The sequence below is a fragment of the Sardina pilchardus genome, chromosome 17, assembly GCF_963854185.1.
Source record: "Sardina pilchardus chromosome 17, fSarPil1.1, whole genome shotgun sequence".
NCBI classification, from domain to species: Eukaryota; Metazoa; Chordata; class Actinopteri; order Clupeiformes; family Clupeidae; genus Sardina; species Sardina pilchardus.
In genome coordinates, this window is record NC_085010.1 from 29,126,438 (window position 1) to 29,148,759 (window position 22,322).

The following is a 22,322-nucleotide window of genomic DNA, read 5'->3' on the forward strand; positions in this document are numbered from 1 at the left end:
GTGTCAAATCATTATTGATATGGTTGACCACATGATTTTGATTAGATCCAAACACTGTTGACCCCCTATAGATGGACATCAGAAAATGATTTGCATGTACAAAATACAGGGAAGAAAACAGCTGAGACAGGTAAGACTTGGTTATTATCTGTGAGAAGAAACCTGCTTGCAGGTCTGGCAAATGTAGCCACATGACTGAATGATTAGGCTTCATGAATTTGGAGACGCTCAGTTGATGTGACCTGGATTAACCTTGTTGCTTTTTGCATGCAGCATATGACTTTTGTGGCTAAAAATATGATGGCAGATTGGCTGTGCTCTAGAGTGGTCTGATTTAAACATTTTGGTTGCGCTCTGGTTGGTTTGGTTGTGTCTCAGCGTTGCTTGGCAACCACTCCTCTGAAATAACTATATTTATTGGCAGAGAATGATTATTTATTTCTCATTGCTGTGTCTTTATTTCATGAAACGTTGCCAGTTGTATATAGTAACAGTTTTAGAAAAAAACAATTAGCCAAGCAAGGCTTGTTGATTCCAGTGATTTTAGAACAGCGCACCCCTTAGCTGTTCCAGCCTCTTTGGGCTTATCGCTTATGTTGAAACTAGAGGAAGGACATTTTCTACAGTGCTGACTCTGTCAGGGCAGCACAAGCCTTCTGAAATAGACCCTCAGCCTGTGACTCACAAATCACCACTTCCTTCCCCCTGGTTACAAGAGGCATTAGCCATCAAGAGAAAGCTCAATATGTAAGGCAAACTCTCCCCTTCCTTTGATCTTAAAATCCTTCCCTGCGATGATTCACCTTTGTTTCTAATGGCCAGGAAGTCATGCAGAAGAGAAATAGTATGAAAAAAAATAAAATAAAACCATCTGCTGAAATGTATGCAGCGGCCCTGCGGATGACTTTCAAATGCAATAATAGCTTTGCCTCTTACATCACGCAGTGTCACCTATTTATGGGCAATGTGGTATGACAGCGTCTTGCTTTGACATTGCGCCTGCCCTCAAGTGCCTTGTGACCCTCGGCCCCACTCACCCCCATTCCTCTGCAAAACGCTCTATGGATCGCTCTGGGAATCGATAGTGTCACATTAAAAGAGCCGCCTGTGCGTTGCCGTGGCTGCAACACAGAGGCATGTGGTCTGTGGACAGTGAAGCGACTGGTCAGTAGCTCGCTTGGACGCTTCCTGGGCCTTCAAAACATTAGATTGATTGTTGAGTTGAATATTTATGAGCTTCCACTATAAGCTGACTGTTAGCCAGATTAGCGCCGACACTTCTAGCCTGTGGAGCCTTTGTTTTGAAATGAGGGCACTCGATGCTCTTTGGAGATGTGGTCCTACGCTGTGGTGTGAGCCAATGGTGCTCTTCCCCATCACTGGCTGAAATAGGATCAGTGTAGCCTCTCTCTGATGTGACAGGTACCATTATGGCTGAATCATTAATGCTGCTCACAGACCTGCTTTTCATGAGGCAATTTGTGCCACTGTTATTTGCCGACCTGCCAGAGGGCTGGAACGGGTTACAAAAGAGAAAGAGAGAAGACTGTCATTGTCATCGCTTGCCATTCAGCCAGCCGGCCAGCCAACCAGCTGTAAAAATCAATGTCCATTTTATTTGACTCTAGTTTCACCTCCGCGTCAAACAGCGAAGTAAACAATGGTGAATCGCTCTGGATTTGGCTTAGGCGTGGTCTCTCCACGGCAACCAAAATGACATTGTAAACAAAAACAAAATGGACAGGATGTACATCCATTACGGATATAAGTGCGCACTCCATAAGGTGTTGCCCTATTGAATGGGAGATTAAATCCATAATGCTTTGACAGATATGGCCGAGTGTGTGTTTAGATCAGGGCACCCTCAATAGAGTTGACACGTGCCTATCTGATCAGGGGCCTGCAGGGGGTTGGTCATTCACGTGTGACATTGATCAGGGGACCGTATTGACCACTTGCAGTCACACCCGGGGACCACATGGGCCGCTCCGAAGCAGCCCCAGCCCCAGCAGCGGTCCCGAGACCTGCTCTACACTCTACGCTCTACGCTCTACGCTCTACGCTCTACGCTCAGCTCCGACTCAGCCAAACGCATGCTTGCACATTCACAACCGCGCGGATGTTTACACAGATCATTTAGATGCGGTGAGAACATTTGATTACTCATGTTGAGTGATCTGGGATTAAAAGGTCGATTGAGAAAAGTATGACGAATGGAAACAAGCACATCTTGTGTATCTTAATAATGGCCAATGCCTCAGTTCTTAAATTCACTGAAATGTAAAACATATTTCAAGTGTTCTACCGGATTTTCTGGTTCAGTTCCTTCCCCCAAAGCATACTTTACCTTGCTATCCCTAATAACTACAGAATAACATAAATGAACAATAAACACAGCAATAATAACAGCCATAAAGCTTTTGTTTTAACAAAACAGGCTTTTGTGGGGAGTCCAACCAAATGCAAGTCTTATGGACTTATGAACCAGGCCTAATCAATCCATCTTAACCTTGATCAGATGCTGCACAAGTCTTATGGACTTATGAACCAGTACAGGCCTAATCCATTTTAACCTTTATCAGATGCTGCATAAGGGCCAGTCTTATGGACTTATGAACCAGTACAGGCCTAAATCCATCTTAACCTTTATCAGATACTGCTTATGAACCAGGCCTAATCCATCTTAACCTTTATCAGATGCTGCATAAGGGCCAGTCTTATGGATTTATGAACCAGGCCTAATCCACCTTAACCTTTATCAGATGCTGCATAAGTCTTATGGACTTACAGTATGAACCAGGCCTAATCCATCTTAACCTTTATCAGATGCTGCACAAGGGCCAGTCTTATGGATTTATGAACCAGGCCCAATCCATTTTAACCTTTATCAGATGCTGCACAAGGGCCAGTCTTATGGACTTATGAACCAGGCCTAATCCATCTTAACCTTTATCAGATGCTGCATAAGTCTTATGGACTTATGAACCTATGAACCAGGCCTAATCCATCTTAACCTTTATCAGATGCTGCATAAGTCTTATGGACTTATGAACCAGGCCTAATCCACCTGAACCTTTATCAGATGCTGCATAAGGGCCAGTCTTATGGACTTATGAACCAGGCCTAATCCATTTTAACCTTTATCAGATGCTGCATAAGGGCCAGTTTTATGGATTTATGAACCAGGCCTAATCCATCTTAACCTTTATCAGATGCTGCATAAGTCTTATGGACTTATGAACCAGGCCTAATCCATTTTAACCTTTATCAGATGCTGCACAAGGGCCAGTCTTATGGACTTATGAACCAGGCCTAATCCACCTGAACCTTTATCAGATGCTGCACAAGGGCCAGAGTCAGGAAGGAATAGTTATGGGTGAGGAAAAATATGAGTTGGGTCTTTTACTGGTAAAATGACTGTAATTTCATGAAATGTCATGGAAAAATGGCGCAACCCGTTGACTCCTATAGTAGCAAGCCTTATGCTCTACCTCAGTATTGTATAGCCTCATTTCAGATGCACTTCATTAGACAGCTACTACCAGTAATTGTAGACGAGAATGCTGCCCACACATGGCAGTATAGCGCATCAGAGATAGGAGAGGCTCATCCACTAGCCTGATATGCATCCTATGCAATCGCCTGCTTACAGCAGAGCGGAACGAGAACAACACGAGGATGAAAAGACAGACTTACACCGCACAGGAAGCAGATCATGAAGAGGGGGGGTTTTGACAGCATCGGAAACTAGTATAGTATATTATTTGGATTATACCTGTCAAGTCTATCTGAAGGGATCTGAATGGTTAAGTTTGGGAATTCATTGAGAGCAGAATGATTTGATGTCTGAACTTGAGGGATTCTGACAACAACACACTCAAGATCAGAGACTGATACATCCCCCCAATTTAATGCATTTCATCTTGTTGCAAAAGAACCACACACAATATTTTAAAAAAGCCATTTTACCGACAGAGAAAATGTACAAAAATAGCCTTGAGGTCAAATCTCTACAGTTACATCACCTGGTTCAATTAATTCCAGTGTATAACTTAAGGACTAAAATGGAGAGTGGGTGTTCACTGATCTGAACAGAGCAGGGAGAAGACACCAGTGTGTGTTCCTGACAGTATAGTAATTGTGCAATAAAAGGTTGGACAGTGAGGATGTGCTTTCAGTACGATGGTTTTGTTCCTATCAAGAGGTTCTTGTTCACACTGAAATGACAGCCTTTACTACAGTACCCAGCTCAAAATGGGATACACGAGCGTCTTTGTAACTCATCTGTTCCAGTCTTGACACAAAACCATGTAATGGCATCATGTTGTCTGGAAAATGATTCTCACCATTATCAAAGACAGGCCCAGTTAGCCGGTTTCCTTTGACTTTTATCTAATCGCTGCTGGAATTCAACAGCAAGTAGATGTAAACTACTGATCCAAACTATTGGACCAAACGTGTCCATTTAACTAGGCTGTGGACACTTCTGAAAGAGTAAAGCCAGCATGAGCAACTCTTAGCACCATAATAATTAATAGCAATTAATCACTACTGTCACTGATCCCCTGCTTCTGACCGAGCTTCCTACTCAATATGTGAGTCATCTGCCTGCTCCATGGCTGTTGGAGAAGCAGTAGCTTATGCAATGGTAATCTTGCCCTCTGCACAGTTTGTACTTTGTGCCAGTCTGGACTTCTGTTAGGGGTGGGATGGGGGGGGTGGAGGGGTGGTGGTGGTCGGGTTGGGGGCGGGGGTGGGGGCTATTTGGATTTACATCGTGTTTGGATGGCATCCCGGTGAAAGTACCCATGTTCAACTTTAATTGCGTGATGTAATGGAAGATGATGAAACATTTGCTGTCACCGTATATCTAGGAGACGTCAAGGAGAGATGTTATCAGCTCAGTCACGAAACCATTCACTCACACACACACACACACACACACACACACACACACACACACACACACACACTACACACACACACACACACACACACACACACACACACACACACACACACACACAAACGCTACAAACACTACACACACACACAGAGACTACAGCACTCTATCTCTGTTGCCACACACACACACACACACACACACAGTCACACACAAAAAAGATGTACAAGTAAGGACAGCATTTTTGGCAGGATCTCCCAGTGAAACTGCTGAGAGATGGATATAAGCTGTTCAAGTGCTGAAATAATGTTCACCAGCTTTAAGACTATGATTTCAAAAGCACCACACCTACTGAGGAGTCACTGAATAAGAACAGTTACCTTTAGTTATGGCTTTCATGTGCAGATAACAGTCAGTGCTATGATGGTATTCATGCTGCTCTATTGTACAGACGAACATGTACTGTATCTCTATATTTAATTCATTGTCTGTGAAATGCATGGCTTAAAAGAAATTAGTTCTCTGAATGTTTTGCAAAAGTTAGCCAGCCTTGCAATAACCCCCCGGTTACAGATACACTGTCTCACATTATTCAAATATGTGCTTCCACACACGCTAGTTTCTTCCTTTTGTTTCCTGCCCACAGGTCACTGGCAGAGCGTCCATTCCATTTACTGTAATAAGTCTTTCAGACAGATAGCTTGTGAGTTATATACAACCCCTTCTGGCTTTCCTTACAAAAAGGCTCCAGCAGCAACCAAACAAGCACGAAATTACCAAAAGTTTTTTTTTTCCCCTCGTTTCTTTCTTTTTCACCCAGCTGTCCATCTTCACCTCATCATTCCGAAAAAGTCGATCCGCCTGTCAGAGCAAGGGAGAGGAGTTTCCAAAAAAAGCACACAGCAGCAAATTTCTATCCCCCAGACCCTCTCTTTCTCTCTCTCTCTCTCTCTCTCTCTCTCTCTCTCTCTCTCTTTCTCTCTCTCTCTCCGCCTGTTGTTGTTTTCTTCCTTGTTGTTGTCTTGCATGCTCGGCTGACTCTTGGCCGGGCCTGGCGCGAGCCTCGCAACACACACACACACACACACACACACACACACACACACCGGCTGATGTCATGTGCGACCCAGGTTCTCCTGAGCGCCGCGGCGCGGCGGGAGGGTAATAACGTTCTCCACGGGCCCAGGATGTGTGGCCAGCGCTCCAATTAAGCAGCTATAACAGGCCCATAAATCAGAGGCACGTCCTCTCTCCCTCCCTTCCTCCCTCCATCCTTCTCTCCCTCCCTCCCTCCCTCCCTCCGCAGCGAAGGGAAAGAAATTAGGGCAGAGGTAGTCTCTAGAAAAGCAAAGGCCAGTGTTTTTATTTCAGCATGTCATTCTGTTTAAAGAGGGGGATTCCCTTCCTGCCAGAGAGAGATGCCACAGGAACATTTTTGGAGCAGTAAGTAATATAATGTAGCCGACCCACATTTCAATTCCAGCCCGGTGCTGAGATGAAAATGCAGCATTTCTGAAAATCACACTGAGATTTGAGCTTGTGCATCTCGAGAGGCATTTTAGAGGTAATTTTTATCCTCTAATTTTCTTCGAGAGAGAGACGGAATCTAACCTTGTCATATTCGCCATGACATGGAAATATCTCCAGCTGCGTTCATTTTCAGATATGTGAGGTTTTCACGAGAGCATCTCTACAGTCTTGATACACCCCCAAGACAATTATTGAAGTTCACCTTCCCCGAGCACATTTGATTGATTTAAGGATAAAAAAGAAAAGCTTTGCCCTCAGCTTAACCACCCAAAAGGTTCCAGACACACCAAGCCAGGCTATCCATTTTCCAAAACCCCTGTGTTAATGTTGCCACAGCAACCATGTTCTATTACCCAGAGACTAATTGAATGTCTTTTGAGAGTGAAGTCTCTTGGCGTTGCCAGATTAAAAATCCCCTAATGCTCTCGAGCCCAATGGCTTTTCTGACCAGGCGGCCATTGATCGCCCCTGTTTGGGCAGACTGGAAGTGTCAAGCAGGATGGGAGAGCTTCCTGAGCTCTCTTGAGGCATGAGCCAATACCCCTTGTCAATCACTGGCTTATTTCAGCCAATCAATGTGTTGCGCTCTGCAAGAACAACAAAGCAAAACCAAACATTCAATGGCATATTGACAGCATATGATCCATCCTATTACGTAACCGCATTGAGGGGTTACATCTATGAAAATTCATAGCTGCTTTCATGTAAATTATGGCCTGTCTACCATGCCAATTGTGTGACAAATGAAATGGTGGTCTGTCTCTCCATTCATAAAACACTGACCTCTGTTTACTCTCAATTCCCAATGACAGCACGGTTTATTCTAAACAGATAATTTGGGTATTTCAACGGCAATGCATAACCACTGTCTATGGAGTGTGTCTTTTGAGTGTGTTGAGTGGAACAAATTATCTGCACCAAATCACAGAGAACAAATAACAACTCTAACCAATCTGTATACGTCTGTCCACCATTCAAGTTCAGCACAAGACAGGCCTCCTTCCATAGGCCCTTGAAAAGCTTGTGACTCTATGAATGACATCCCTCTATGACTAAGAACATTTAACACCAGATAATAGAGAGCATTTTAGATGGACCTGCACTTTGGATGGATTGTCTCGCTCGCAACTGTCCTACTTTCTTTTTAAACTTTCTCTGTCCTAAATTACACTAAGTCTGCCACTGCAAGACGGTGCCAACAACAAAAACAACAACAGCAAAACAAACAGTTCTAATTCCCATTAACAAGTTTGTTTAATGGACCTTCATTCAGTCAGCACCTGATTAAAAGCAAACAGAGACACATAATGGCCCGTCACATGCAAATTGCCTGTTGACCCCATCCACTCCTGGTTTCGCCTGTTCAATGAGGGGAAAGTCAAGTTGGGGATCTAATGGCAATGATTACTTTAAAGCACAGAGTGGCATTCATTACTTTTTTTTCCAACAGGAAGAGGAAACAACAATAAGATAAAAACCAACCCCCTGAAAAGAAAAGAAAAAACACACCGAGGCCTTTGCCTGTGCAGGGCGATACGGGACACGATTGGAGACTCAATCCCGTCAGAGAGCCGTCAGGGCCTCGGCGCCTCCAATCCATCTCCGTTCGCCCCCATTACGGCCCAGACAGCCTGAGAGACGAGCGATCGTTACAGGAGATAAAATTCGCCGTGATGGATGGAGTCACTCAGGGTGCAGGGATAAAAGTCACCGGAGTGCCAGAGGGGGGAGATGGAGGCAGGTGTCTCTGCCCCTTGATGCCTCTGCAAAGGGGCTCCAGGCCCGGCGGCCATCTCTCCCTTTCCTACCCATTCTCAGGCATAATGCATGCGACCCCCCCAGCACCCATCCGATCCCATTATGCCTTGGCAGCCGCTCATCTATTAAGTGCGATTGTCTTCGCACACTGATCACTTTCCAAATGGGATTTCAGGCTGTTCACACAGAATTAACTTCTAATTATGCTAATTATCTCATTTTCACCTGATTTAAATCAGATGGTGAATATTAGTTTGATAAAAAAAAGTATTTTTATAAATTATTTTCAAAAATGTTTTATTTTTGCTTCTAAAACTACAGAAATTCTCAATACCCTCATGCATTTTTGTCAGTGAGACAAATACATCTGTCTAGTCAATGAGACAAATAACTCTATCTGGATTTCAACAGATTGCACACAGTCTAAAGCGATCTGGTTGAATGGATAAAAAGATAACATCTAGGAAATTCTATCATCAAGGAAGGCCAATTAATAATACAGATATTAATCAATTAACAATCCTCACTCACATTTCATTCAGTATTCCCAGGCCACAAAAAATGAATCGGATCACGTTACCTCTGAGACATACTTTGTCATCTTGCTGTCTCAGTGTCATCAGGTAATTACAGCCGTCACACAGTGATGGTTTTATAAACTGCTAATACCTGGACCACAGCGCAAACCTATTAACGGCTTGATTAATGAGGGGGAAGCCACGACAAATCCACATTTTACTTTTTATTAGCTTTTGTCCTCGGCTTATTAGGAGATTAGCGCGATGAACCGTTCTGCTTTGACAGAATCATTTATGTGTTTCAGGAGGGGAGCTCCACAGGGGGGTTGGTGTCTCTTTGTCATTCCACACACGCTTCTCCATTTCATCATACCTGTGTTTGGCTTTTGTCTTTAGTTCTTTTTTTTTCACTCTTTGTTAAGTAATAATCCTTTTAGAATATCAGAATGATGCATCTTATTCGCCATTGGCCTTTTCTCAAATAAAACCGCGTTATGAGGATGAGGTAGACATGAATGTGGGCCTGAGATTTGATCTCTATCGGTTCTTTTCATGAGGGAAAAGATGTGGGGATAGATCATTGCTGTGGTACACGAGGATGCATTTTTATATGGCAAAGTCGTCTATAGCCCACGGCTATAAGGCTCTCAGACAGCTGGTCGATAAAGAGGGCCAGTAGGTGATTTACAGTGTAAAGTCATTTTTATGCCTTTGAAGACACTCAACTCATTACCATAAGAAGTGCAAATATATGTCAGCCACTGAGGCTAACGGAGATGTAGACTTTTCTAACTTTCACTCCATCCTCCTTTGTCTGTCTTTCCCCATCTCTACTCTCCCTCTCTCTCTCCCTCTCTCTCTTTCACTCCATCCTCCTTTGTCTGTATTTCCCCATCTCCACTCTCTCTCTCCCTCCCTCTCTCTTTCTCTCTCTCTCTCTCTCTCTCTCTCTCTCTCTCTCTCTCTCTCTCTCTCTCTCTCTCTCCCTCTCTCTCTCTCTGTCCTCCAGCTCTTCCTTTACACTGATATCTCCCACTGCATCATTTTAGCACATTCCAGCGTTGCCTTTTCTGACTCATGTCAATTCTCTCGTCTTCTTGCAATTTTCCACCCCCTTATACCACATGCTCGCTCACACACAGAACACACAGAAACACATAGGCTCACTCAAACACACACACACACACACACACACACACACACACACACACACACACACACACACACACACACACACACACACACTGCCTCCAGTAGATTACTGTAAGAATAAACAAATCTTCATACTATATTAGACCATAATTTCTCATTTCTGTCCATAACGATAGCTACTAAACATTCAATGGAGGCGAAGAAAAGACGCCCTGGATGAATAAAAAAAGACAGGGGGGGGGGCTATTCGGAGCCAGATAGATACAGTAATCTACCCGGCGACCTGTTGCCCTAGTGGTCATGACTTCCTCTTCCTCTCCTCAATGGCCTTATCAGCTGCAAGTGCCGCAGTGTGTCCTTACTGCTGCAGCTTCCCCCGGGGTACAATGTAGCATTTACGGACCACTGGCTTATCTCCGGCCAGGGAAAATGGGAGATGGCTGGGATGAGCAGGGTGGTGGCTTTGGCTTGGTGGGGGCGGAGAGAGAGAGAGGGGGAGGGGGGCGCACTCTCCTCACTTATCTTGTTTTCCCACAAAGAGGCTGAATTCATAGATGAATGGGACAACTGCCCCCCCGACACACACACACATACACACACAAAAAGCATTTATTCTACTGTATCTTTAGCCTGGATTTCACAGATGCATCTATTTCAGATGAACAACCCTTCTGGGAGGTGCTTCTCTTCCTCTCTAACCTCTGGCTCATTAAAAGCATACAGCACACCGATGTGCTCCCTGCTAGCATGCAATTCTCCACTCTAATTAAGGCATCCTTATTTACACCGCCGCGTATATTCCTAACTAAACTGCTCGCATTATGTACAAATCTCAACCCAAAAGCACTTCTCGGAGAAGCTGCCCCATAACGTCCACACCCACCACTGGCCGGTGAATTGCTCCCTATGATCCCACTACAGCCCTGATTTTATTTATTTTTTGCACATCAGGGCAGCGTTACGGGCTGCAACAGCTCCCGCTCTGGGCACGCTTGCCGTTTTGGATCAAACTCACGCAAAAGCTTAATGAGGTGTGAATGTTACCAAACAAAAAAGCCCAACCACATTATCTCCAGAACAGCGCCCCCCGCAGGTTTAGTCCCCTGACAATTAGGGACGTTTTTTCGGGGATTTTCTTTTTTTTTGGGGAGGGGGGGGGGTGTTAATTCCTCTCCTTCTCTACCCATCCTTTCCTCCACTTTCAATCACTCCATCCACTGAACTGTGTCTCCTCTCTCTCTCTCTCTCTCTCTCTCTCTCCTACTTTCTCTGTCACTACCTTGTTTTGTGCGTCCCCTGTTTGTCTTTTGGAGCGTGGTCAGCGCCATGATCTGTCTGCAGGAGCGTGATGAGGACGGAGCTAAGAGCTAAGAGCTCCCCTCCACTGGCAGCCTCCTCAGAGGCCCGGGCGTCCCTGCTGCTTCAGTGCTCTGAGTAGCGGCCCCATTTAACTCCAGCATCCCCCAAGCCATTACACCCCAGCCAAAAATGCAGTATAATTACAAGGCATGCTGGCCCTCGCATCACGCAGAGTTCCTCCTTCAAAACTACACACTTAGCGCTTGTTTGTAGAAGTGCAAACTTTTACTCGCGCCACTGTTTGTTTTGGCTCTAAACGTTACATATTCGTTTTCTGTTGGAATGTTTTTGACAAAACTATACCTCATGGGGAGGAAGGAAATGAAGCAACCTCTGGGTGGGCTTAATGTAATGTGGCCCTTCACTACACTGCTGTCTGACTACGCTACACCATTCACCACTGTGGAGCACAACAACGGCCAAATGACGCTTTTAGCTTTAGTCATGTGAGAGAGCACCTAAGCACATCTGGTGCACGCCACGCACAATGTACACTGACCTCTATTTGCCTCCGTGACATACAACACACACGCACATACACACACACACACACACGCACACACACACACACACACACACACACACACACACACATATTCACACATGTTCAAACATCTTGAGGGCAAAGGAAATCAACATCTTTAACATATGGGAGAACATTCTAAGAAATGAGGACAGAAGATGTAAGCGTGCACTGTTCTCCTTTCTAGGTATCAGATTATGATCATAAGAATTAGCCTACTTGATTTAGCTGGTAACTGTATTGTATAACTGCATGTTACTGTAAACATTTTGACATGTCTCTTCTTTACCATTTTACTCCTAAGATGAAAAGTCACTGGCCCACTCTCAAGCTGATTCAAGTTGTGACTAATGATGTCATTACAAATTTCAACTAATTTGGGCTCCAAATCTGTTCTTAGTAACTCGTATGCATAGCTTTAGGGTATTTAAGGACCTACCTATATATCACTATTTCAATGGCCATTATCTACACTCTCCCAGGGCAAGATTGTAATCAAGGATCAAAAGGCTTTTTGTCCTGGTCTACACACACATACCTGCACACACACACAGACACACACACACACAGACACACACACACAAAGGAGGGAGAGCTGGAGAGAGGGAGATAAAGGAGAGAGGGAGTCTTGAAGTCTCTAGCGCTTGACAAATACTCCTCGCCCTCCACTCGTCAAACAACAAGACGAGTCAACCGATCAGAAACGCGACCATCAGATAAGCTGCGCTGATAGCAGGAGCACTCATGCGTGAATGGTTAGTCACAGTAATAGAGTGTCAGTGGTGTTTGGGGATCAGGTTGCCTCTAGTTTATACCCCCACGGCCTCGTAGGCTGGATGCTAACTAGGTTTGATGCGACCTCGCTGACTTAGTTCATGCAGAGTCTTCCTATGAAGCATTCATGAGCTGTACGGTTTTGACAGTTACTGAGGGTGCTTCCTGGATGAGGTAATGGAGCCTTGTGACCTCAGAGACAGAAAGCAAACAGGGGAAACCGCAACACAGCCGGGACTTGGTGGTGAACCCAAAATGGCTCCACATCCACAAAACCACAGTGACAAATATGGCATCATTTTGCCACTTGCTCAAAAAATAACAAAGTACAGTGCTGTTTTGCATAATGTCTGAACTGACACTACTGACATCTGGATGACGGTGGCTCATTTATACACACCACTCCAAATGTAATAATTACTATTTAGATGACAGAAAACTGTATCTTTTAGCATAATCAGCTGCATTAGGGATGCTCAGTGGCCCGTTTTGTTACCATAGCAAATATGGCTGCAGTTTTCTAATGGCAAATGGATACATAAAAACATCATCATCAACATAAAAAAAAATCATAGTGGGACATAAAAATGCAATCAGCGCACAATGTGACAGTTTTATCACAAACTATCCTGGAAATTTGCCAGTAAACCAAAACATGTGATACAGCTAAAAGCTGAACTAAAAAAGACATAGTTTGTGGAGATGTGGAGATTAAAGTCAGACACCTGGGGTTCATTTGAATGGCTAAGCTCAAGAAAATATGTTGGGCCCACTTGGTCTGAAACCTGTAATTAATTCCGTCTAAGGGGAACCTCAGTCAGTAATGGTCTCAGCAGACAAACACTCCACATAACACTCCAGTGCACTTTGTAGGCCTCAGATCTAACGGCGCTGAAGAGCCCAGACCATTTCAACAGATCTTTATCTCATCCCTAAAACATACGCACTCAGAAGACACGACCAGAAAGAAACACAGACGACGACGGAGATTCCTGCCGACGGCTTTCCCCTTCCTGAGGGGGCGAATCCTTCTCCTCTTTGAGTCATTTTGTAGAAAAAGGTGCTGCATCAGCAGAAGAGCTTCGCTAAATATTTTCGTGTAGTAATGCCCCCGTGCGCACACACACTGACAGAAATGAATTAACCTCCCTCGCGAGCCCGCCCCCAGCAGTTAGCGTTTACGGCCTTGTTTATTTCTCTTGGCTGCGGCTCGCTCCAGCGTCTGCCAGTCTATTAAGCAGCACTTCTCAAGCGCAAGGCGCTCAATCCCCCCCCCCCCCCCCCCCCCCCCCAAAATGAGGAGGTCAGATTGCCTATTAGTACCCATTCAGCCGGCGGCCGTACCTGGGTAACGTGATAGCCCAGAACCTTCCGCGCAGGCCGAGGTTGCTCCGTTAGGAGAGCACTGCAGAGCAGAGCAGAGCTGGAGAGGGCCATTGAGCTGGCGGACGCCTGCAAAGGGTTGGATCCAGCCTGGGCTCCTCGAGCCCCTTGAGTCGGCGCTGATGCCATTCTGGGCAGCCGGCGAGGTGAGCTGAGCCGCTCCTCCAAGGGCCCCGCTTTAAGAAATGAGATTAGGGAGCGGCGGAGCTCGAGCTGCCTGGGATTATCTCATTTTCCCTTTTCCAGACGCTTCTGCGCCCTCGTTCCGGACACTGCCGCCGCTCCCCAGGTGCCGTCCTCCATCCTCCAGCAGAATGTAAAGAGGAGGAATCCCATCAGGGTGCCGGTTCTGTCCTCCCCTCCCCTCCCCTCCCCCCTCCTCTCCTCTCCCCTCCTCTCCTCTCCCCTCCCCTACCCTCACCTCCTCTCCCTCCCCTCTCCTCCTCTCCTCTTCTCCCCTCCCCTCACCTCCTCTCCCTCCCCTCTCCTCCTCTCCCTCCCCTCCCCTCCTCTCCCCTCCTCTCCCTCCCCTCCCCTCACCTCCTCTCCCTCCCCTCTCTTCCTCTCCCCTCCTCCTCTCCCTCTCCTCCTCTCCTCTCTCCTCCCCTCCCCTCCCCTCTCCTCCCCTCCTCTCCTCTCCCCTCCTCTCCCCTCCCCTCCTCCCTCCTCCTCCTCCTCCCTTGCTGGAGGCTCGCGTGGCTCCATCCATCAGGCTGGTGGTGGGGCTGGAGCCTCCAGGCGTGACAGCGCGGCGTGGGACGGCTCATTTCCTCGCTCTGATTATGCCCCACGCCTGACGAGAGCTCCTCTTCCTCCTCCCTCCCCCTATTGCTCTCCCGGCTACCTGTGCTTCTGTGTGTGTGTGTGTGTGTGTGTGTGTGTGTGTGTGTGTGTGTGTGTGTGTGACCATGCAAAAGTTTTTGTGTGTGCATGTCAGGTAGGCTATGAGTTGTGTGTGTGTGTGTGTGTGCATGTGTGTGTGTATGTGTGTGTGTGTGTTCTGGAGCGAGATGTAAGCGTGATATGTGTGTGTGTCTGCATTGGAAAGTTTGTGCGCGTATGTATGTGTGTGTGTGTGTGTGTGTGTGTGTGTGTGTGTGTGCATGTATGTGTTTATGTTTCTGTGTGGTTTCTCCTCCCTACTTATGCTGGTAGAACACCTCAGAGACTTCTACACCAGGCAAAGACACAACACTCATTACACTGCTTATATGTCCACGGGGACAGAGAGGAGGGGTGACTGCTCCTATTTACATCCTCTTTGGGTTGTTTAGCTGAGAAGAAAACACTGCTTTCTTGTAGCTAGATTAAATCACCTTTACTGACATTGATCCATGCTGTGCATTGTTTGTTTACAGAAATGTACTTTCAGCACACAACCATAACAGTCTTCCTCGCACAAGGTTGACTTTTTTGAGTGTGTGTGTGTGTGTGTGTGCGCGCGCACGTGATGGCAGTTCAGAACTCACAACCCCCCCCCGGGCTCCTCCGAGACTTCTGCCGTCAGATGGAGGGGCTTGTTGAATCATTTGGCATGGCTGCTCAAAGGCACGAGCTGGCCTAGTTTCCACTGCATTGCCAAAATAAATAGGCTAAGTAGGTCTGGCACTCCAACTCTTCGGAGGTCCTCTCTCTTCCCCCTATCTCTGGCGGTGCCCACTCACCTCATCCCAGACGAGGCTCCTGACTCCAGAACTGAGTAAACTGTTGAAGTCCTTCAGTGCAGATGCTCACGGACAGCTGTGCGCTAGGCTAGAATTAGCACCTCCTCCTACACCTTCAATATTCTCCGCTACTGTGCCTCTGCTGTGTCCACAAACAGCCAGGGTTCTGATCCAGCAAGAACTCTGCCACCCACGGAAAACAGATGATTTGTACCCAGGTAGACCTCTCTACCTTATCTGCTCCAGAGCTTTGAAAGGCCCATTCATACTCTGCCGTAGATAAGAACATGAAATTCATAGGAACCAACACACTTCCTGAGGATCTAATTACAACTTTTCGGCACATTTACCTATTCCAAGTCAAGATTTACGGCATGTTCTTTTTTCGCAACACGCAACTCAGATAAAAGCTCCGAAGAATCTGTCCCAAGCTGTCTGGGACTGCACTAGCAATCTGTGCGGAGCTTTCTCGTAAGAAAGTAAACTTCAGTTTCTTAGGAGAACACACAACAGATGAAAACACTAGCCTGTGCCACTGCAAAACAAAAGACCTGTCAATCTCATCATCCTGTTGGTGCCACATGAGCACTGCTAGCTGTAATTTCATAGCTTTGGAAAAAACATCTCGACAGCCTCGTGAAGCGTAATTACACCTTGAATTAAACGGGAGACAGAATCCCATGGCACACAACAGCCACTGTATTGAGTGACTTAGCGGCCTCATTACCTTGCCGTCTGTAAGACTATACACTCAGGGAAACGCTAGTTATTAGCAGGGACACGCTCTCCACAGCCTCATCGAGGGCCCTCGAGTCTATCGAGTACGTCAAGGTGTTCACACTGCAACATAAATCAAATGCAGACAGTGGATTCGGCTGGAGCAGAGAGTGCCACAGGGGAGCGATTACAGCGTCAGGGGCACAATGCTCACAAAATGCATGATTCATGCTGGCGGCACGGTGACACACCACGCCATCGTTTGAGACTTTTTTTTTTGGAGGGGTGTGGGGGGGGGGTGGGGGGGGGGGGGAGGTGGTGGCTCCAGAGCAGACCTCGAGAGCGGAATTCAATTCCTGCCCTTCAGCTGTCAAATGTTTTTACGCCGCCCATCTTTCCACTGTGAAAATTCTGATATTCTTTTCAAGGCTGGGAAATGGTAGATTGCCTCATGCCAAGATTTTTATAACTTGTAAATTTTATTCGATTTTTATTAAAGAACTTCATGTAAGATTTATAGGGAAGGCACACCAACCGAAAAGGCCGCATGATCTCCATTGAAATTGCACTGCACAAGCTGTGATGTGCATCTCTCTCTGTCTGGAATTCAGCTGTTAGTTATCCAAACGGGGATGTGGTTAGCCATTAAACAACAACCAAGTCCAACGGTAAGATGTTCCAATCCCTCAATTCCCTAAAGGTTAGTTTACAGGATGACAAATGGGGTTTGCATTTTTTTAACAAGATTAATTTGGACTAATTTGGAGCAAACAATCCCTCCACTTCATTTGTTTAACTGATGATGACACCGTAGACATCCAAACATGCCTGATATGCCTATTGATATATGCTGGGAGTCAGTGGTCAGTCACTTCAATATGCCTGAAGATAAGCACTCTTTCACTGCTTTCTGCTCACTCACCAGCTCAATGCTACCGCTCACAGCTGTTGATGCTACGCTAAAGCAGAGCCTTACATAACCCCGTGTAAAGTGTTAAAATTAGAGCACCAACCACACCATTTTCTAATGCTCGATGAAGCAGGTTCATCATCATCGCTATGTTTTAAAGGCTTGCCTGAAGCCTAAAGCCTTGCTAAATCTAGTCTGCAGTAATTATCGTGTGATAATACAAATGAAAATCAATATGTTAAATGATTTTCTCTGCAAGGGGCTGTCACTGTATAATTTAATAATTCTGCATGCAGAAACGTTTCCGAGTCAGCCATTATCACAGAGAGTCGACCATTATCACAGAACAGGACTTCAAAGGATGGTCCCTGGAGGGCCAAGGACAGGCTAAAGATCATTAGGACCAAATAGTTGGCAGTTTAACAATACCAATTTTTAGAGGAAAGGTCCTGCTATATAGGCTGGGTGAACCCTGCCTGAACTTCCGGGGAATTTGAATTTCGCCCGGCAGCTCAGGCTGGATACCGGCAGATCTATTTTTCGCTGTTTACTGCCAAAATCTTTGCCTCCAATCAGAAACGGCCATACTCTATTCCTGGCACGCTATTGGCCGGTGACGCGCCGAAAACCAAACTTAAGCGACGTGAAGTGCAGTAGAAACAAAGCGCAGCCTCGCCAGACTAATGTTCAATTTCAGAAGATTGAGTAGGCTATAGTGTAGTGAAAACCAGACTACCTGCTATATATACACAGTCTGTTATTAAGAAATATCGTACCTTAAATGCCTTAATGAACATCAGAACAAATCGTGTGATAATTGTCAACAACTTGTGTTTCCATGGTAGCCTGGGAAAATCCAGACTCAGTCAAGAAAGTGAATGGCACTAACTTTGAAATCATTGGTCCAGCCATATCAATCATTGATCAGAGACTCCTAACGTTGCTTCCTACTTCCCCCAAACTTTACAAACTGACAGTAAACAGCATCAACAGTCAGGGAAAAAATGCATGTGGTACCTTTGCTGTAAATACATTTCTACATTTGCAGGAGTTTGCTGCATCTCCTTCTTGTCTGAGGGAAACTGTTGAGTTATGGTGAACTATGTATGAACTAGGGTGTTCCAGACCTTCTTCCTGAAAGCCATGCAGGCTATTTCTATAGTGCACTTAATATTCAACAAAATATCTGAACCCAGAGACAGTGGACGTTTAAGTATTGCATCAGAAAAAATCTCTCTAAATGAAAGGTCTAAAACAAGGACACACTAAACTAATAAATCAAAACTTGACTAAGATAAACAACCCTTATATTCACATCAAGATAGAAAGACCATACTGCGCAGTGAGAGATAAAAGCCACACACACACACAGCAACATTATGTCTAATAAGTAACTAATTTCAGTGTTATCAACCAGTTTTTACACACTCAAATGAATTTATTTTGTCATTCATTATACTTAATAACTTCGTTTTAATCATTGTGATAAAGCTTTTATTTACACATATTCATTTAGCACATGCCTTCATCCAAAGCGACTTCCAACATGAGGAATGAGGAGTTTAATGTCTGTAATAAAGTGGTGATGAGTAGTCATAAAGCCCTCTGCATGCACCCCGTCCCCCATCTCTTTCCATTTCAACCCATTCAGTGTTATCTATTTCCCTGATCAGCCACTTAAAAACACTTAAGATGGCGCGTGTCTAATCAAGTGACTTGAAATTGAAATGCGACTGCAATTAAAAACGGCAGTTTTGTGGCATCAGTACGTCCATCACCTGTGTTAGTGGGAGAATATTCCATTAGCAGATTCTTGCACTACATATGCAGTGTTTTCCAGAAACAACACACACTTAAACACATACACATGCATATTGCACATACACAGACACACAAACATACACACGCACGCGCACACGCACGCACACACGCGCACAGCCGCACACACACATAGTCAAAATAGTGAGGAAATGTCTTCCGTGACATTGTCTGCCAACTCAGGCAAAAACTCCAGTCCCACTAGAGGCTTTCGCATCTGTCCTGACAACTCCATTACCACACACACACACACACACACACACACACACACACACACACACACACACACACACACACACACAAGGGGAGAGAGAGAGAGAGAGAGAGAGAGAGAGAGAGAGAGAGGGAGCATCAAGAGAGAGAAGGTCACAAGCATGTGTAATCACGCATATGAATGATCTCATATTCACACACATACGGAGACCTCAGTCTTGAGCACGGAGAATTGTGCAAAAATACAGAATTGATTTTACTGAAAATGAGTGAGTTCCCCGCCAAATACAGGAACACAATCTCCCAAGCTGCAGTTTCCTTGTATTTCTCCCAACTGAAACACAAATGCTTTCATCTTTTTGTTAAGTCATCCCAGTTGGCCAATCAAAGTGGAATCAGCGTGAAACAGATGAGGAATTAGTGCATCTGAGACGTTGAATACACATAAAAAAAAAAGAAGAAAAAAAAGCCAGACTGTGATTGCACAATCCACTTAAAGGTGCAGTGAGGGAATTTACACCATTTCAAGCCCATAACATTTTTTAGTCACATGCAGCAATCATCTCTTCACCACTGCTTGCTGCCCATTCCATGATAACACTGTAAAAAAAAACCGCCTCATCTTTATAGGCAGCCAAGGCTCCGAAAACTGGACACAAACAAAGTTGGCAACAAAAAACAACTATACCATAAAAACATCACTAACTGTCATCAGTTAAAACCCGATGAGATGCACGTGTGGTGGGGGTGGCATCGCTTATAGCACCTTTAAATGATGACTTGGGGGGGGCGCTGTGGCGCAGCAGGCTACAGCGCTCGTACCATTTACGGGTCCGAGTGCCCACGGGGACCCAGGTTCGAATCCGGCCTGCGGTCATGTCCCGATCCCACCCCATCTCTCTCTCCCACTTGCTTCCTGTCTACCACTTCACTGTCCTGTACTAATAAAAGGCAAAAAGGCCAAAAAATATACTTTAAAAAAAAAAAAAAAAAAAAAAAAAAAAATGATGACTTGACCTTGCATAAAATATTATGCTGTTTAACACAGGAAATACAAATACTCCATCAAATAAATTATTTGTTTTGATATAGGTATGTATCAATTCATATCAAATAAATATATATAACAACTGGTCAACTTCTATAATTAGAGCATCATATGCTGAGGAATTGCAGAGCAGAAAGGCACTAACTAATATTGTTATTCCTGTGAATTTCTGAACACTGGGGTTCGTTTGGTGCGTGTGGGCTTATTCATCACACCAGTAATGCATTCACTGTTAGTGAATCTAAGTCTGGTTCATACAGCACATGTAGGATGCTGTAGCGTCCATATTTCACTTTTAGACAGACAGTGGTTTATGAGGCACTTTGCCAACAACACTGCAGTAAGCATAACAATATGCCGTGTGGTGTGGAAGAAATCTCCGCTTCCTCTGCAGGGAACCTGCTACTAGACAGCAAGTGGGCTTTGCTGTGAACCCTATCACTTGATAACAGAATGAGCACACACAAAAAAAACAGCTATGAATTCCAGCAGGAGAGAGTAGTGAGGGAGAGAATTTGAAGAGGAAGAAAGAGTTGTTTCTGGCACAGTTTGGTTCCTTAGGGGGTTACCTCAGCAACAGGAGGGAGGACCCAAGATTATGAAGCAAAAACATAAGTAAGAATGAAAGCAGGAGAGGGAGGGAGAGAGAGAGACAGAGAGAGAGAGAGAGATTCTGCTGATGGATGGTTCTAGAAATACTTCATGTAGTGTGGAGTTTCCCCCAGCAACAGTGAGCGGATGCGTGAGAGAGCCGAGCGGCGAGGACACACTGCTCCCCTCTAATTTGTGCACATGTGGACAGCACTGTCACCCCACGCTTCTCATCCAGCCATCTCTCTTCATTAGCGGCTCAACCTAGCATTTAGCACACGCTGTCAGGGTCCACATTGGTTTATGCATCTTTGCTGTCTGCAATGCATTTCAATGTCTTCACATACACTGCTTTTGACTGTTGAGCACGACTATCTGCCAAGAGAGCAAATGTGTCTCCTCGTGGGCTCACATCGAGCCGGACTCACTGCGAGGCAGCCGATGCCGTAAATTGCATTGCGGAGGGTGGTATTACAATATGACACGAGGGGTTAGTTCCCCCCAGTGAGCCGTGAGGAGGACACATTTCAGGCTTGCCAGTGGCGAGCAACAAGCTCACGCTGATCTCACATTTATATTTCTGAAACGGCTGAAAAATGAACTGCCACTGGGCCGCCCCACCACGGTGCCTCTGGGAAATTAAGATGGATTGGAGGTGTGGATGAGAGAGAGAGAGAGAGAGAGAGAGAGAGAGAGAGAGAGAGGCTCCTGACAGGGAATAATGGCTGGCGTGAGGATTACTTCCCAGGGTGGGGATATTTTCATGGAGTCTAAGTGTGACAAATCTTATACAATACTACACACAAAACAACACAGCTTATAGCGCTGTTTGCATTCTCATACATAAATATAATGTTTATGCATGGTAAAAGCTATAACTGGGAGGGAGAGAGAGAGAGAGCAAAACTGAGACACAGAAAGCAAAAAATGTCTCTGATATTACTGATGCAAAGATCAAAGTAAGTGAAAAAAAATGATTTAAGGATTAAATTACTGCATTTCCATAATTCAGGTGATATATGATGGTTTGGAGGGAGTGGTGACCGAAGTCATTAGCAATTAGGTAACTCTATTCCCTTGTTGCAGCCGGTGTGGTATCCACAGGTCTGCACTTGTAGAGGCCCACAGGCGAAACAGCAGGTCTCTACCCAAATATCATGAGCCCCGAGGCGAAGGCAGGCAGGTTACACCAGACTGCTCTCGTGGGAACTATTTACTAACGCTGGGACAACCACTTCACTAGGCGTGTAATTGCTGAACATTTACAAAGTCACCCTAAACAGACCAGAGACTCGGTGGTCACACAGCTATCACACAGAGATCTTACTGCAGAAGCCTTTTTCAAAAGTCAGTCATCACACTCAAGCAGAGGAAAAGTGTTTAGTAACAAAATCCATCACCACATGAACACCAACAGCAGACACACACACACTTGACCCTGACTAGGGCTGCAGACTGGCG

General features: G+C 45.3%; 1 protein-coding gene across 4 annotated transcripts in view; it reads right to left on the minus strand.

The window, feature by feature from the left end:
* Positions 1-22,322, minus strand: part of btbd11a (BTB (POZ) domain containing 11a) — a 129,221-nt gene that overhangs the window by 97,816 nt on the left and 9,083 nt on the right. The window lies entirely within an intron of this gene.